The sequence below is a fragment of the Piliocolobus tephrosceles genome, chromosome 18 (assembly GCF_002776525.5).
Source record: "Piliocolobus tephrosceles isolate RC106 chromosome 18, ASM277652v3, whole genome shotgun sequence".
Lineage (NCBI taxonomy): Eukaryota > Metazoa > Chordata > Mammalia > Primates > Cercopithecidae > Piliocolobus > Piliocolobus tephrosceles.
This window is the reverse complement of record NC_045451.1, coordinates 4,810,929-4,827,797: the sequence shown is the minus strand read 5'-3', so window position 1 is coordinate 4,827,797 and position 16,869 is coordinate 4,810,929. Positions and strand designations below refer to the sequence as shown.

General features: G+C 37.7%; 1 protein-coding gene across 2 annotated transcripts in view; it reads left to right on the top strand.

Annotated features, from left to right (window-relative positions):
* ZNF407 (zinc finger protein 407) overlaps positions 1-16,869 on the top strand; it is a 464,509-nt gene that overhangs the window by 291,329 nt on the left and 156,311 nt on the right. The window lies entirely within an intron of this gene.

The window sequence follows — 16,869 nt, the reverse complement described above, 5'->3', positions numbered from 1 at the left end:
ATTCGTTTACTTAAAATCACTTTCTGAAATTTACTTAAATGTTTACGTGCCAAATGTTTATATGTCCATTGAAACAATGAAGCTGAAAACTGCATCATTCGTGATGGCTAGTACAGTGTATACATGATTAGGGTTGGTGAAGCAGGGGCCTCTGCTAATAGTTAGATCTTCTGAGGACTTCTGGGAACACTCCGAGTTGAGCCAGTGCCTCACTATTGTCCTGTGGGTCCTCTCTCTGCACATGGAGAACTGTGGCTTCAGGCCTTCCCTGCCATTTCATGTGGCTACGATAACCACTTTCCCACCTTTTGGGGGTACTACGTGGCACCACTTTTTATCTTCGTTGTGGCTGGAGTTTTGAATCAAGAAAACAGAAACGATGTAATGGTATAATCTGTCTCCTCCATACCTGTACACCCCACAAGTTGGGGTTTTATTTGCCCTGTATGGAGAATTCTTACAGAAGCCTATGTTGCTTCAGCTATGTTTCATTAATTTAACAAGTTGCTTGCTGCTAGCTAACGATTTAGTATAATCATTTAACACACACTCACTTTAAATATAGTCTTTTAAAGTGTGACATCTTCTCTGTGACTTATTTTAAACAATTTTTGCTCATGTCTCAGGTTTTTCTAAGATCAGTAAGTCTAACAGGACACTCTAATGACATCATAAGCCAATTGAAGAGCACGCAGTCATTTCTCTTGATGACACCTGACTCCTCCTGACTCCTGCATGTGTTTACAGCCATTCAATTTGTTTTCACCTATCTTTTGTTCAGCTTATTCCGAGTAGTTATGAGCATCATGTTACATTTTTACCAAGCACGAACTTAATTCTATGTTTTCTGTGTTCTTATGTGCCAAAATTTCCATTGAAGACTGTTTTAAATTGTTCCCTACCTTCTTCAAATTGCCTTTTTTTTTTCTAGAAATATGTAATTCTCTTCGAGTGTGTCCTACAAGAGGAATGTGATAATAAGGATCCTGGTGGTGAAGTTAGTGTGTGTATAATGTGAACAGGGAAGGCAAACATATCACCCTGTAGGCTGAGATAGGGAACGTGATCTGTTTCCATGACTTAGGGTGCATTGTAACTGCTGAGTATTGGTGTCAGTTGTATTAAACCACTAAAAAGTGGAAATAAGTCATGTATATGGCCCTACAGGTTGATGGATGCCATTTTTGCATTCACTAGCATTTTGTATGGGTTTCCTTTGATTCTATTGGAATTTTAGCTGCTTCATTTCATTATGAATTATGATTACCACAAGATTGTTATGGCTGCCTCTCCATTTTAGGTTTTAGATTGTTTTTCAACCTTAGAAATAATGATGTATTTCCCTTTGCAAATTGAGATAGTTCTGTTTTGTACATCTTCTCTCAAACTTTTGGCACCATTTTTGCAAGTACAAATAAAGATGGTAGAAATAGTCACCACAGTGCCCCTAAAGTAGGTTACTTCTAGCATCAGTGACAATGTTTTGTGACATTGTGAGGAAGCCTTCCTGTACTAGGCTGGCATAGCACTTCTAAGAAAAAGAGACCTGGAAGACTCAGAGTGGGAGTGGCTGTGATGAGCAAGTGTGTCATCTGGAGCCATCCGCCCAGGCCCAGGGGCCCATGTGCCCACGCCTGAGAAATATATGGACAATATCAGCATATATATATTTTTAATTACATGTTCCTTCCAATTAATGATTTCTGTGTGGCCTTTGAAAAATGATGTTATTAATGTAATGATTATACAATCCAGCTCTTCTTGAGTTATGTGTATGTACTTGTTTTTAACTACACATGCACACACATATATTATTACCTTCCTTGCATCTCTTTTTAACAAAACAATCCTTTAAAACACTATGTCCTCATGCAAAAAACAGTCAACACAAGGTTTCAGTTTTATTTTTAAGGTTTTTTTTTTTTTTTTTAGTTTAAAAGTGGAATATATGTTTTCCTTAGCTGTAAAAGCACAATCAAGGCAACATGATAAGTGAGTCAGTGTTGTAAAAGTAAAACTAATTTTGCCTTCACTCACATGAGCTATAGAAGGAGGAAGCTTTATTGTCCCTGGGAAGGTGATAAGGCAGAGTAATTGTATATTATACTGTCCTGGAACATCTGCCTGAAGACTGTTGGAGCAATTCATCTATCATGGACGATACAGCATGTTTTGTCTTTTTGCTTTAACCCATCCCCACTGCTGGCCTGCGCGAAGGTTTTGATAGGGACTGCGCCTGAGCCGGGGCTCACATTAATCAGTCCCCTTGTTCAACACTCCAGCTGACATAATTACAACCTGCGCACAGCAGTTATTCAAGTCGAGTCCTTGTCACTCGTGGTGCGAAACTACACAGCTCAGATCCCGGAGGAGATTGCCTTATCACACAGAACAAGGGCTCGCAGGAGTCGAAGAGAATAGAAATGGGAAAATGTCTTCCGGGAGTACTATATATTCCTTTAAAATAAGACGTTTGAGAGACTTACAAGGGACAAAGGGAAGCATTGTGTGCAGGGACTGAAATGAACCAGTTATTATTTTTAAATGGATTACATGGAACATTTTTGTAAAAATGGACATAGATTATTAAGTAAATTCAGTGGTCCCTCATCATCAGTGACTCTTCTCTATTACTTTTACCTCAAAGGTAATCACAGAACTTTTGCATTATAAAAGGTTTACATTTTCTTTGTACGACTCAATAAAATTAATAAAGTGTGCATTTTTTGTCTAATACTCAGCACCTATAGACTTAGGGAGCTCTGTATAGCATAGAGTTAAAGCTAGGAAACATTTTTTCAAAAGACTTTTCAAAGATAAGTAAGTTCACTCTTGCCTATGGCAACGTAGTCTAAATATTGGACTGGCAGAGCCCCCAGAAAATGAATTCTCTTATCATATGTTGCACCTCCCCCCTCTACCTCCCCATGGGGCAGATCAGCCACCAGTGCCTGCAGTATGCCAGGTGTGGAGGATGGAATCTCTCAGACACTTACATAGTATTTAAATTTTATCGCAGCCCTTGCCCCACCCTAATAGCCTAGGTGAGTCTAAGAGCTTGTTGTGACTTTAGGTGACTGGGCCTGCCAGACTGCCCACTAAACTGCGCTCCTATACATGAGTGCCAAAAGTTATTGTTTTAAATCTAGTCTTTTTCCCTTAGACATTATTAGATTGTCCCAAGTCAAGTCAGGTTGTGGCTTGAACTATCAGAAATACTGTGAAACATACTGCTGCTTCAGTAAAAATTTTACGTACATCACCTTAAATTTGAAAAGCTGTCAACTAGAAAAATACAGTAAATTATTCATATATGCACACATATATCTGTAAATACTTAAATTGCTTGATTTGTAAAGTAATATTTTTTCTACACAACTTATTTCAAGCCAAAGTTGTATGTGTATAGAGTTCATGTCCTTTTTGGGAATATATTTCTGTCTACCATTTTTATTCTACCTAACCGTTTCTAAAAAAATGATTGCTTGGATTTTTAGAGGTTGGTTAGGCTCCATTTTTCTGTTGTATTTCCTTAAAGATAGATATTTTTTTCCTCAGAAGGTTTTCATTCATTCATCTGCCTTTTCTGGTTTTGCAACACCTCACTTTGCTACACCTAGCTTGTTAACAGAAATGGAAAGAATAAAACTTTTCCTATGAGGGAATAAATATGTGGTAATGAAGAGTTTGGGGGTTGGGGGGCTTTATATTTATTTCAGAGTGGCAAGATAAAAATGAGAAGAATTTCTGCTCTGCCATTCAGGCAGGAGATTAGTGAAAGGAAGTGATTCAATATGTAAGGCTAATTCTGCCTTTTTATTTTCAGATTCTGAGCATCAAGCAATATTGAATAGATTGAAAATATTGCTTGATGCTCAGAATATCAACTTTGAAAAAATGTTTTGGTAGTCACATATGTTTGGGAAATACTCTCCATATTGTATCCCTTATCCACCCCCTTCACACTCACAGTAATCAACGTATTAAAGACTGGGAGAATCCCTTTAGTCAGGACACACCTCTAGTTTTGTGTACTGATATTTGCCAGACTTCTGTGGCCACAAAGGCCCTTTCCCCAAAGCCCTATTGATATCCTGCTGGATTATTTGTATTTCACCACTAAAGTCTGCTGCATGTTTTTAGCTCAGAGACTTTAGCATGTTCGTTCTTCATCTGCTCCCATTGTAAGGCATGTAATAATTGGGTAAACTTACTAAGTTTTATTTTACTTCTGTGAGCATTTAGCGTGGTGAGGATATCAGAGGAAAATCTTCCAGTTGCTCTGTGTTTCTCACACGGTTACTTTCTCTTCTCCTTATTTATACCAGCAGTGTATCAGTGTATGATGATATGAAACTGTTAATGAAATGTGTTTTTTCTCTTTGGGGCTCAAGAGAAAGAATCAGGGAGAAATCCAGGTTCTCCAGGGCTTGCCCTTCCTTGAAGGCCTGCCCTCCTTCCCGTGCTGTGGGTGACAGGCCAGCTCGGCCTTGTGTTTGAATCACTGCACAAACTCAGAGTCAGTGGGACTGTTCCGGAAATGCTAAATTCTGAAGAACTCATTTGGGTTTCTGAATGAAACATTCAGTGTCACTTCCTACCATTTCTTCCTTGTGATTTTCATCGTTCTTCTGTGGAGTGGAGGGTAGAAAGGAAGACGTTAAAGTCGGTGCCGATTCTTACTGGTTGTAGATAATATGATCGGAGATTAGAATAGAGTTGTCATTTAAGTGGAAGGGAAGGTGGGAAACATGAAAGGTGAACAAAGCGTGGGGAGTTATTCGCAGTCCTGAAACAGAAGGAGCAAGTGTAACTCTGGGTGAAAATCTTACAAGATAAATATATCCAAAGCAGTGGCATATCAATATGTAAGTTTGCTGTTAACATAATTTGAAATCAGTAGAAGTTAGAAAAGCATTTGGAATAATGTGGAAAGCAGGACAATTTTAGGCCGTGAGCAGTTGCAGAGTCACTGAAGGGCAGATGCAGCAGTCCTCTAAGTGGACACGGTGAGTGTTCAGCCTTTTCAAAATGTTCACGTTTTCTTTTATGCAGCACAGCACAGCTTTTTGTTAGTGCTCTTAAGGTACATAAGTCGTTTGTCTTGTTAAATCGCATCCCCTTTGAGGGCATGACCACAGTGATTTGTTTTCAGGCTTCTTTTTATGTAGTATCTACTAAATATGTTTTAAAAATTCATTTTGAAAGTAAAAAGTCAATACGTAGGAGGGGAGACTTCTCTTGTAACCTATATACTTTCCGTCTAAACCGGAGCAGTAATCAGGCTTAAATTATTTGTCTTCTGAAGTGCCTACGATTGGGTCTGAAAGGCTGGCCTTGCTCCCAGATGTTTAGAACAGCAGCTGGATGTGCACAGGTTTCCTGTGGGTCACAGACAGGCCAGTGCAGCGACTGCCGTTCGGGAACCTCTCAGAGGCACACGAGAGCCTGTTGGCTGCTGGTGCAGAGAGCGCATGTGGACACCCGGACAGCCATGTGACTTGGAAGCAGGGGAGTTTATCCTCTCAAGGGTGGTGGATGAGACCAAGAATGCATCAGTGTTCATCCTCTTCTGTGCTAACTTACAAGTTTCTTTCTCTTATGGGTCACTGCGCTGTTTTAGAATCTCTTTATATCACATAATAAACATGAGCCGAAATATAACTGAGAAATGGAGAGAAAAAATTCAGTGTGCATCAATTTGTCCTAAGAACTAGTTTCAAAGAATTGAGATTTCTGAAAAGCAAGAAGTAATGAGTAAATAATCCAATGGAAATTGTCCCATTCAATAAATAGCTATCAGTTATAATAAAGGAAAATAAAATTCATAAGATTTGGAGCAAGGTGATCCAGAAGCTCTCCAATTAAAATTTCCTGTTGCTGAAAATGTCCAAAGGATTGTATTTGTGATTACCTCAGATTGCTGTAAACTCTTTTTATCGGGATAAAAAAAGAGACTTTGGGTAATTCTGTATGTAGTGTAATAGTGTAATATGGTGCCATTATTTTTAAATATCTGGTTTACTTAAACTCTCTTAACATTTACAGGTTTTGTACATTATTATTACTATTTGGAGTCAGAGTCTTGCCACCGTACCTGCATTCCCGGCACTTCTCTCTTCCCATTTTCCTGCAGTACTAGGCATTCCTGTCTTTTTGTCCTGGAGATGTCCTGAAGACAGCTTCTTGGTGTACAGGCTGCATCTGGTGTTTGTAAAGGATATCGAAGTTAGCTCCATTCCCCACCACACCCTCTCCTCTCTTCCCTGTTTTGATTATAGTATTCCTTCTGGTTTCCTAGAGATTACAGCTTGAGTTTCCTCATTTAAACCTTTTGCTAAATTCATCAGATTGACTCCTCCCTGTGTAAACAGGAGGATCTCGGCACGTAAGCACATCCACCTCTGCCGCAACTGTCAGCTGTGCCGCTCTGCTGTGGTTTATCAGGTTTACATTACTGGAAATGCTGTACAATCCGGGTGTTTTTCAAATAGACGTTTGGTCATATTTGCTTTGTATGTGTAACACTCAAAAGATATTTTAATGAATAGCCAAAATGATCCAAGTACACTAAGCAAAACAAAAGATTCCTTGGACTTGGAAATCCTTCAATAAAAATAATTATCATCAGTTGTTTACCAGGCTTCCTTTGAATACACATGTAATACATTCGTATCTCTATATGTATAAATATTGGTATTTTCCATGTATACATTTTATCTGTACATGTATGTGCATGTATTTCATATATATGTGGGTATATATGTGCACACATACTCTATGTGTATATGTATATATTTTATATGTGCTTGTATGTCTATATGTGCATGCACACACTGTGTATATGTGAATATATTGTGTGTATGCGTATATGTGCACACATACTGTATGTGTATACATTTATGTTTTATATGTGCCATAGGTGTATGTGTGTGTGCACACACATTGTATATGTATATGTATATGTATGCACACATACTTTGTGTATATATACTTTTCTGTATGCATATATGTGTATATGCGCACACATACCATATGTATATATTTTCAAAAAGCTGAAAGGATCCATATCTACATGTATCTGGGACTTGATTTTTTTTTTTTAACTTAATAATGTGTCCTATTAGTCTTTCATGTTCGTAAGAGCTACCTTATTCTATTTAATGGCTTTTGTACAACAAGTGAGGATGAATGCCCAGATAGTACACACACCAAGCTTTCTTCCGCAGGGTTTACTGAGAGAAACTCACAGAGGCAGTGCAACAACTGTTGCTCCTCTCCTCAGTTTATCCCAATAACCTGCTGCATTCTGGAGCAACCTGCAAGAATTTTGTGGTGCCGGACATCAGATTCTGGGGAAGTGTCTGGCTCTTAGGCTGTGGGACTTCTAAGCTTCACAACTGGAGAAGATCCAGCTCCTCCATGCCTCTGAGGGTGTGTTTACAGGTGAGGTTGAACGGTCCTGTGACCTGGCCTACCAGATCTCTCACCTTGTTCTAACATCAGTAACGATACATGGTTGGGGAAATGGCTTCTCTTGCCCCTGATCAGGCCGTGCTCTCCCACCATTCAGCCAGGATGTGGTTGATTTCCATGGAGCTCTGTAGGAGAAGCTACCCCCTAGCTCTCAGTGGTATAGAATTCCCCAGTATGGATGCACTGTACATTTACTACCCATTTCTCTATTCATGGACATTGAGTTTTCAAATTTTGCCTAGTGTTTAGCTGTTTTAAAATAGATTTAATGACTTGTGGATCATCTAATTGAGCTTCTGAACTTTCAAGGGCGTGTGTATATTTTAAACTTGAAGGATACTATCAAATGTTTTTCAAAAGCTTTTGCTAACTTACACCATTACCAGAGGTATATCATTTTCCCTCACCATTGTTTAATATGATCAAACTTACCAAATTTTGCCGATCTGTCACCTTAAGTTTTAACTTGCATTTCCTTGGTTTTTAGAGACATTGATCACTGTGTAATGATTACATAACTGTTGTATTTCTCCAATTATGAATTGCTTATTCATATTTTTTAGTTTGTGAGATTTTTGTCTTATAAAAAATTAATCAATGGAACCCATTTTGGAATCCTTATTAATCATCAGTTTTTATATATGTTGCATAGTTTTACTCCTTTTCTTTGCCCTGCCTTTTAACTTTATTTATGATGCATTATGCTATATAGCAGTATTAACTTCATGAGGCATATTTTCCTACACATTTTGGTAGCATTTGGACTTTGATTTTTCTTTATGGGAGCTCTTTCTAACTAAAATTATAAAAATATTTTTTCTATGATTTTTATAATTTGGTTTCCTTATGTTAAAATTTTTTAATCCAAATAGTATTTATTTTTGTATGGTAGAGGACAATAAGTAACTTATATTTTCCTAAAAAATAAGCAGTTGAATGGACACCATTTATTATATAGCCCATCATTTCCTAATTGATCTGAAATGACATCTGTATTTCTTATATACATGGATCTTTGTGCTGTCCTGTTCTGGTGATGCATGTGGTTTAGCACTCCAAATGACATGCATCTATTTGCTAAACATCGTTGATAACATGTTCCCTTTTAGGCAGAGGAATTTGAGGTTCTTTATTCTTGTAGCTTTTAACCAATTTTAAATTTAAACAGCACAAATGTTCAGTAATCTAAAATTATCAGACTCTTTCCTTATGGGTCCTTTAGTGAGAACATAAGTTATAAAGGAGTATATATCTTAGGCTGTCTTACATAAATTGTGAAACAAACGCCGAGTTTATATATTGGAGCACATTCTTCCAACCTACAGTGAGCTTTAAAGCAACATACATGGAGGCTTATATCCCCCTCTGCTGTGAACATTTTTTGTCTTTTTTTTAGGATTTATTTTTGCCCAGAAAATTTATAAATCATAAATAATGTTGGTAAATAAATGTAATTAACTTCTTGAGTTTAAAAATTACATAAAGATTTTCTTTGGATTATTCTATATTCATTTTGGAATCATGTTACAAAGATATAGTAGAAACCCCCTTCCAACTGAACTTTTATATAAACATGTATATATAATATTGTATAGAGTAATTCTTTTTTGTGGATGTGGGTTTTAAAAGTATACTATAAACAGGCCAAGAAAAATGAAATTGCATACCTGCCTAATTAACGTTGCACGCGTGGTACACCTCATACGTGCTCATACATACCCTGTAACCGTTTGGGAATCTATTTTTAGTCAGATGAATTGAAGTTGCTTTTCATGTATAATAGGAAAAGCACTGATAATGACTCACATAGTTGAACTCGTTTGTGATTAATATAAAACCTAGTGGTAGGAAGAAAAAAGAACACGTACCTACAGTATTATCTGAACATATTTAATCTTATTTACCTTAATCCTTATGATGGCATTCCGAGGTACGTGTTGTACTACCGTAGAGCAACCAAAAAAGAAAATGTTCTGTAGTCAAAAAATTTGGGAAGCAAAATGTTAAGGAAAACTAAGCATATTTCTTTAAATAGAACTTTCAAAATTTTTATTTCAATTTAGATTGTGGGTTTTTTTTTTTTTTTTTTTTGTAATTTTCATTTTCTGCTTAAGTACACATTGTGAGTTTCTAAAAGGAAAATGCAGTCTGCTGTATTGCCCCTGCTTTCCTGAACACGGATCTCCTCACATTTGTACTTACGGTTTTTCTTCATGTCTGTTAGCGTCTTCAGAAATAATATTTTTTGGAGAAGGGATTTTTATAAACCTTTATACAAATTTCATGTATTTTCTGTTCATTTTTGTTGTATTTATGATCTTTTGACTTGCAGTATTTTATAGTATTTGTGTAGTCAAGTCTATCTATATTTGACTTTATGATTTCAGCTTTTATTTTACTTAGTAGTGTATGTTTGAATAAAAGGCAGAGTTTTTCGTTTCTAAAAAAGTATTTCCAGAAGAGGAATTTATGTATTTCTCTTGTTGTAAATGAACTAGAAAAATTGGAGTAAAAAGCAGTAGAGTAGTTGGTTGTACTGTGGATTTCATGATATACTCTTGGAGGACAAATGGAAACAACTGCCATAATGTTATGTGATTGGGCACGTATAGCTGGAGTTAGAATCTCTAGTGACAACATCATTTTTGGAGTCAGAATGTGCTGTAGCTCATACTGAAGGAGGGACTGACAATATTGTGCTCTAGAAAACAGAAGATCACAGAAATGACTCTAGTGATGATAGACACTTATGCATATGAAGAGTTTGAATAGTTTGTAAACATGAGTTGTAAAAACAGTTGTTCCAAACTAATATATTATTTTAAAATATAAATATGTGTATATTCAAATCAACAAAACATATATCCTATATATGTGTTTTTTTGCTTATCTTTTATAGATTCGGGTGGACTCTCCCTCCAGCTCCCCTCCCTACCGCCATTTTTTGACCCTTTTAGAAATATTAAGGTTAATTTTATATTCAAAGTCATATTTTTTAGGTTCATATTCTATTTAAGTATATATGACTTACATTCACTTAAGTCTTTTTTTAGTTTCATAATTCTTTTTAAAGCAGTTAAGTGTTATCTCTCCAGAATTTATTGTGAAGCCTCTTTAATTTATCACAGAAGAATTTAACCCACTAGGTAGTGCCTTGCATTACCTAAACCATATTTTAACCCGTGAAATTAATTGCCACTTTCACTCTAAATACCACCCTCAATTTCCCACTTTAATGATTAGAGTTTCATTAAGTAGAATAATTTTCAAAAATGCAGTGCTTCACTTGCATTTGATTTTCTTATCTTTGGCTGGCTGTTTAGTCTTTTTTCCCTACTTTTAAATTAAAATTAACGAATAGGTGAGCTTTCCTGTGACACAGCCACAACACTGCAGGTGTTCTGACTCCCTCCCTGTATTGCTTTACCAACTCCAGTCCCCCTGGCAGAGTCACTGTTAACGAGTGTGATCCTCATAGACCTGGTGCTGTGCATGCTCCTTTGTAGAATTGTAATATGCGTGCGTTATATGTATGTGTAGTTACTTTACACACACGTCTATATATAATTGACTTTCTGTGGTGTGTATTGTGAATGTGTATATGTACACACACCTCTAATTGCTTGTAGTACATATTGTTTTACATGTAGCTTTTCTCAATCTGCAGCAGACATCTTTCTCTGCCAACACGTCATGTTATATGTATGTTTCTGTATGTATGCACGTATAAAGATAAGTACATGTAGAAAAGTTACTGCTGCATCACATTCTGTGATACAGCCCATTCCCTCCCTATAGTATACTATTAGTATAATATAATATACTATATATATTTATATAGTATATAGTATAATTATAATTTATATAGAATATAATATAATATACTATATATAATAGTATATTATAGTAATATAATATACTATTACTATACTATTAGTATAGTAAGAGCTGACTGTTAACAGCTCTTACTGTACTAATGTTAAAATATTGCCTACTTATTTTATAGAGCCATTTAACCATCACTCTCAAAGAGTTCTCAGAAAAAAATCTTGTTAGAATTGTAATTGTGTTAACTGTATAGATTCCTTAGCAGCAATTGATATATTTAACATTAAGCCAACCCATACAGATATATGGTATGTGTCTCTTGTTTAGCAAACTCTCCCTTATTTTTTAATTGATTTTTATACATGTCTCATAATTTAACTGTTTTGTGGTGGTGTTTTTTTAAAAGAAGTGTTTTTTGTATATTACATAAGGGAGTTTGAGTGCTCAGATCCACAAAAGAAACACTTGGCCACCCTACTCAATTCAATTTTCAGTTCTTTTAGCCCCACCTTCAGCTAAACTACTACTATTATTTTCAGTGAATCCTTGTAAGATTTACTAAGTCATTTCTGAAGCCATCCATGGCACACACAAAAATACGCATTCTAAAATAGTGAGCGATCACTCCACGCCATCAAGTGGTTCCCCCCAAATCACCTGGGAAATAGGAATTCTTTCTTTTTGGAGCAGCATGGAAAATGTAGAGTAGTGAGGTGGGGAGATAAAGGAAATGGAAAGCGGGTTGCGGGAATGAGAACGCCGTTCGGGCAGTGGGTGTAGGAGCTTTCTGTTGTCTAGAGTCCTTCCCATGCCTGACGTCATAACAGACCTGATTGTTGCCAGTATTTCAAGACAGCCACTCATTTTACAAAAAAACAAACTGGGGTAGTGAAGCTGATACGTGGATTTTCCTGGGGAAAATGGGAATTAGTGTTTATTTAGAATCTCCGTGTGCTGGGCCCTCTCCTGGGTACTTATCCTGTAACATCTGTGCCAGACTGTCTGCTGTCTGGTTTATCAGTTAGATAATATTGTTAACACATATTAATAATACATGGAAATTACCTGGGTATGTCATAGTGGTATTAATTTATTATTGGCCCGGTTCTCTCTAGTACTGTAGTTAACTCTAGATTTTTGCCATACTGGCTGACAACCACTGTCCCGTGAGTGACTCTGTGTTAGTTTTGGGTGCGCAGCTGTGACCTGGGAGGAAAAGAGCCATGCAGAATGATGAGGTCTACCTGGCAGAAACATCTTGCTACCTGGTTCGTTGTGGTGAATTGGCAGGTGAATACACAGACCAGGATGATAGAATAGAAAGTCCAGAATTCGCCTTACATAATTAAAATACTGACAAAGGTGGCATTTCAAGTTAGTGGGGAAAATCTGACTTTAACAAATGTTATTGAGAGAACTGAGTAGCAGTCTGGAGCCACATTTAACTCACTGTAGGTTGATTTTGAATCAAATCTAGTATTTAATGTGATATAACGCAACTCTGCGAGTACTAGAACCAAATCTGGAACAGTTGTTTTATAGCTTGCAATTCAGGAAGCCATAGAACAAAAGAGCAAAATTGTCAACATTTGCTTTCACAACCCACTGTAAGCAAAGTCAAAAGAGAAAAAAAGAAACTGAAGAAAAAAGTCTGCAACTTCGTCCCAAAGACCCAATCTCCTTAATTTATAAGAGAATGACCAACAAGCATGTAGAAAAAAAGAGCAAAAATATGAATAAACAGTACATGAAAAAGAAAATAGACATTGCTTGTCAATATTTGAAAAGATACTTAACCTCATTGATTACAAGAGGAATGCAAGTTACAACGTAAAAATTAAAACTCCAATAAGATACTATTGTTTACCTACCACACTGGCAAAAATTCTAAAATTTGGTAGCCCCCTACCTTGACAAGCAGGCACAGAAACAGGCTCTCAAACATTGCCAGTGGAATTGTAAATTGCTGCATTTCCTCTGAAGGGCAGTGTGGCAGCATTTGTCAGAATTCCTGCCCGTTGACATTTGAAGCAATTCCAATGGTCATCATGTGATTGTCATGGCACCCGGAGAAATGGAAACCATTCTACAAGATTGTTCACTGGAACCTTTGTTTATACTAGCAAATGATTGGAATCATCCTAAATGCCCATCAGTAGAGAATCAGTTAGATAGAATAGGCTATGTCCACACTGACATACTAGGAAGCTGTCAAAAAGGAGAAAAGAAGGTATGGGTGGGAGTAGAGGCATGCAGGGGAGATAAGTGTGCCCTTCGGTGTTCGATACGGTGAGGCCCCATGCTCTGTTGTTCCATGGAAAAGTGAGATGCCAGTTTGTGTGGTGCCCCTGTATTTAGCCAAGGGGAGTGTTGAGAAAAGAATGTAAGACATATCTGTAGCTTGAAAAAGTAGTGTTTACTTCTCCCGAAAGATTGAGAAGAAGTTAGGAATTGTACCTAGCTGGTCATCTGCGACTCATTGGACAGTGGAGACAGTGCTGGAGGGAGACTTTGTCACATCCATTGTTGAATGCTCTGATGTTTAACCACTTCAGTGGTATAATTCTAATAACCAAAATAAACATCAAATATTTTAAAGCTCCTTTCCCCTTAGGTTCGATAACATCATCAGGCTTTTTGTGTCCATAGGCCATAAGTTAGTGTGTAGTACTGACTAATGATTTTGTGGAGTTCTAGAAGTACTTGTGGTGTTCTATTTATTATTTTAACATACCTTTGAACAGAATAAGAAATTTCCTTTAATGTGTTTTTTAAGAAGCCCTGAATGCATAGATCCCATCTTGGGCCCTTTTGCTACCCCGTGCTTTAAATTCTATACATCAAAGCTGCTCAAGACTTTCAACATGTTATATTCCAAAATTTAATTTGAAATGCACTCTTAGAATGCCTTTTCCATGAAAGCGACGCGTGCCGCGTGCTGTTTCTCTTCCGCTGAGTCCCGCAGGAATCCCGGTGAGGAGTGTGAGGTTTGGCCCTGGGGAATCTCACTTCCCTTCCGGCAGGCTCCCTTCTCAGTGTAGGAACGTCTTTCGCCTGTGAGGGCCAGGAGAGGTTCTTCCTCAGCAGAAAGCCTGCTGCACTGCAGTTCTGTCACGTGGAGCTGCAGCGGTAGAGCGGAGTTGGGAAAGGACAGGGCAGAGCTTAGCCTTGTGCGGAGAGTTGCGGATTCGGTAGTTTTTCTTTGTGTTGACGCCGACTTTGCGCTGCGTGCCGGAGCGGTGCAGTTTGTGTTCCTACCTTTCCCCTCCATCACTTTCCACCCACCTTTAGAACTGGGAGCCACAACCTGGAGCCCAGGAATAGCTTTTACCAACTCTGAATTCCCAGGTGGAGATTTTGTGTTTATATGCACTTACCTTCTCTAAAGAAAAAGATAACGCATAGATTGCATTCAGTCCTTTGGTAGTTTGCTGTACTAACCTCATGTTTTAGTTAAGGAAAAGAGATCTCAGAGTTGAGGTACTTCCCTGAGATCACAGAGCCATTCTGCAGGTGCTGAAATTTTCGTGGGGAATGGACCCGGCTGCCTGACTTGACACCCAGGGGTGTTTCCTCTGCACCCTGGTCGTCTGCTGCCAGGAGTAAGAGGAAGAGGGTGGGGATAGAACTGATCTAGTGTTGGTTAGGAAACTGGATTGAAGGCCACAGTTCTTAGTGAATCCCCAGGGAAACTGCCCAGTCATTGCCTGATTCACTTTCTCCTTCATTCAGAGATGTGCACCAGTGTCTCTCTCTTCCTAGTTCATTTCAGATGGAAACACGGTGACATGAGTTCTTCCTAGCATTCTTCTTGTTAGAGTATACATGTAACCCTTTGCATTTTTCTGAGAAATTTGACTTCTCATAAATTTTCTTAAAAGAAAAATTTCTTAACTCACCCACAGGGAAACACCAAGATACATATAGATGGTGACAGGAGTAAGCTTCTTGGCTTGTGACAGGAGGTCCCAGGTGGCAGGAGAGGGAAAATCAGAGATAAAACGAGGTCTAGGGATATTTCCAGAGGAGCAGTGCGAGGCCAGGAGGAGTCACACTAGCTCAGGAATGGGCCCAGTTTACTTCTTCTTCACCCAGGGTATCTGCTGTGCGGTGATTAGTACACAGGGTTCGAATCGGGGGGGGTGTGTGTGTGTGTGTGAATGCATGTGTGTGCTGGTATGGTGGGGTTTTATGCAGCATTGGTTTGAGGAAGGAGATTAGCAGCACGTGATAATTGCAGTAGCTGCACATCAGGCAAAACTCTGCAATTTGAATGACTTAAAAATTTATTGCTCACTGAGGTAAAGGCCCATGGAGGCTGAGAACCTCTTCTTGGTGACTTTACCACCTGAACATGTGGCCTCTGAGGTTCCAGTGACAGGAAGAAGGGTGACAACGGCATAAGAGTTCTTTTGTGTTCGTTTTGTTTTAGTGGAGAGATAGATCATATATTTGACAAGTGACCCATTGAAATTGCAGCCTTCCTTGGTTTTTAATGTAGTACCAGAATTGTGAAACCATTACTACAAGCAATCTTAGATTTTTATTACCCAAAGAGACCCCATACACATTAACACTCACTTTCATTTCCCCAAACGCGTCCCAATTCCTTCTTGTCTGCATGTGTTTATGCTCGTGGTATGTATATGTTTAAAACATACAATTACAAATATACATACACACATATGTATTATATAATAGAACATAAAAACACAGTGTGTATATATACATCCTGTATACAAGCATATGCACATATTGGTATAAGAATATATGTGTGGAATGGTCCTTAATGCCTTTTAAAATCTCAAGTTCCACACCACATCTTTCTTGATTTATTTTATATTTTCAAATAAAAGAAGCTTCCCACGTTTTTAAATTCTTCCCCCTCGCTCAGTCCCTATATACGTCTTACCTATTTCAGTAATAGTCCTCAGTTGTTAGATCCTACCTGCTGTTCAGTTACTGAGAGATACTGGCTTTTTTTTGTCCTAGATACAGCCTTCTTGGAAACAAAATAATCTGTTTTCAAAGTTATCTCTTTCTTCCTTCCCTGAATGTTAGGATTCATTGCTTATATTGTTCTCCATGTAAATATGCATCATACATTGAAATGTATTTATTTTGGCAATTTTGATTTCTTCATATGATTGGTGATTGTCTTTGATGATGTTTCGTGCCTAACATTTTACATAAGGAAATAGTATTGGCGGTACCAAAGAATCTACATTCCTGATAGTACTAATTCAGTACAGTAGTAGCTTTTGTTTTCTCTCCCCAGTGTCAGTAAACAATGGTGAATTTAGGAGGTGTCTATAATGCTGTAGAAAACATGTTGGAAATCTGCAGAATTAAGGGGTAATTTGGAACAGTTTACCCAGCTTGAAGAACTAAAAAAAAATTGTTTCTTTTCCTTTTAAGTGTCATAAAAGTGGACATCTGTGTCAGTCACCTTCAGACGTTTTCCTGTGTTATTTCTGACATGATCCAGAGCTGTTACTCTAAAGATAATTATGCATTTAAGAGACTCTACAGTCCTACCCTTTGCTTAGAGTGTGCTAGTGTCTC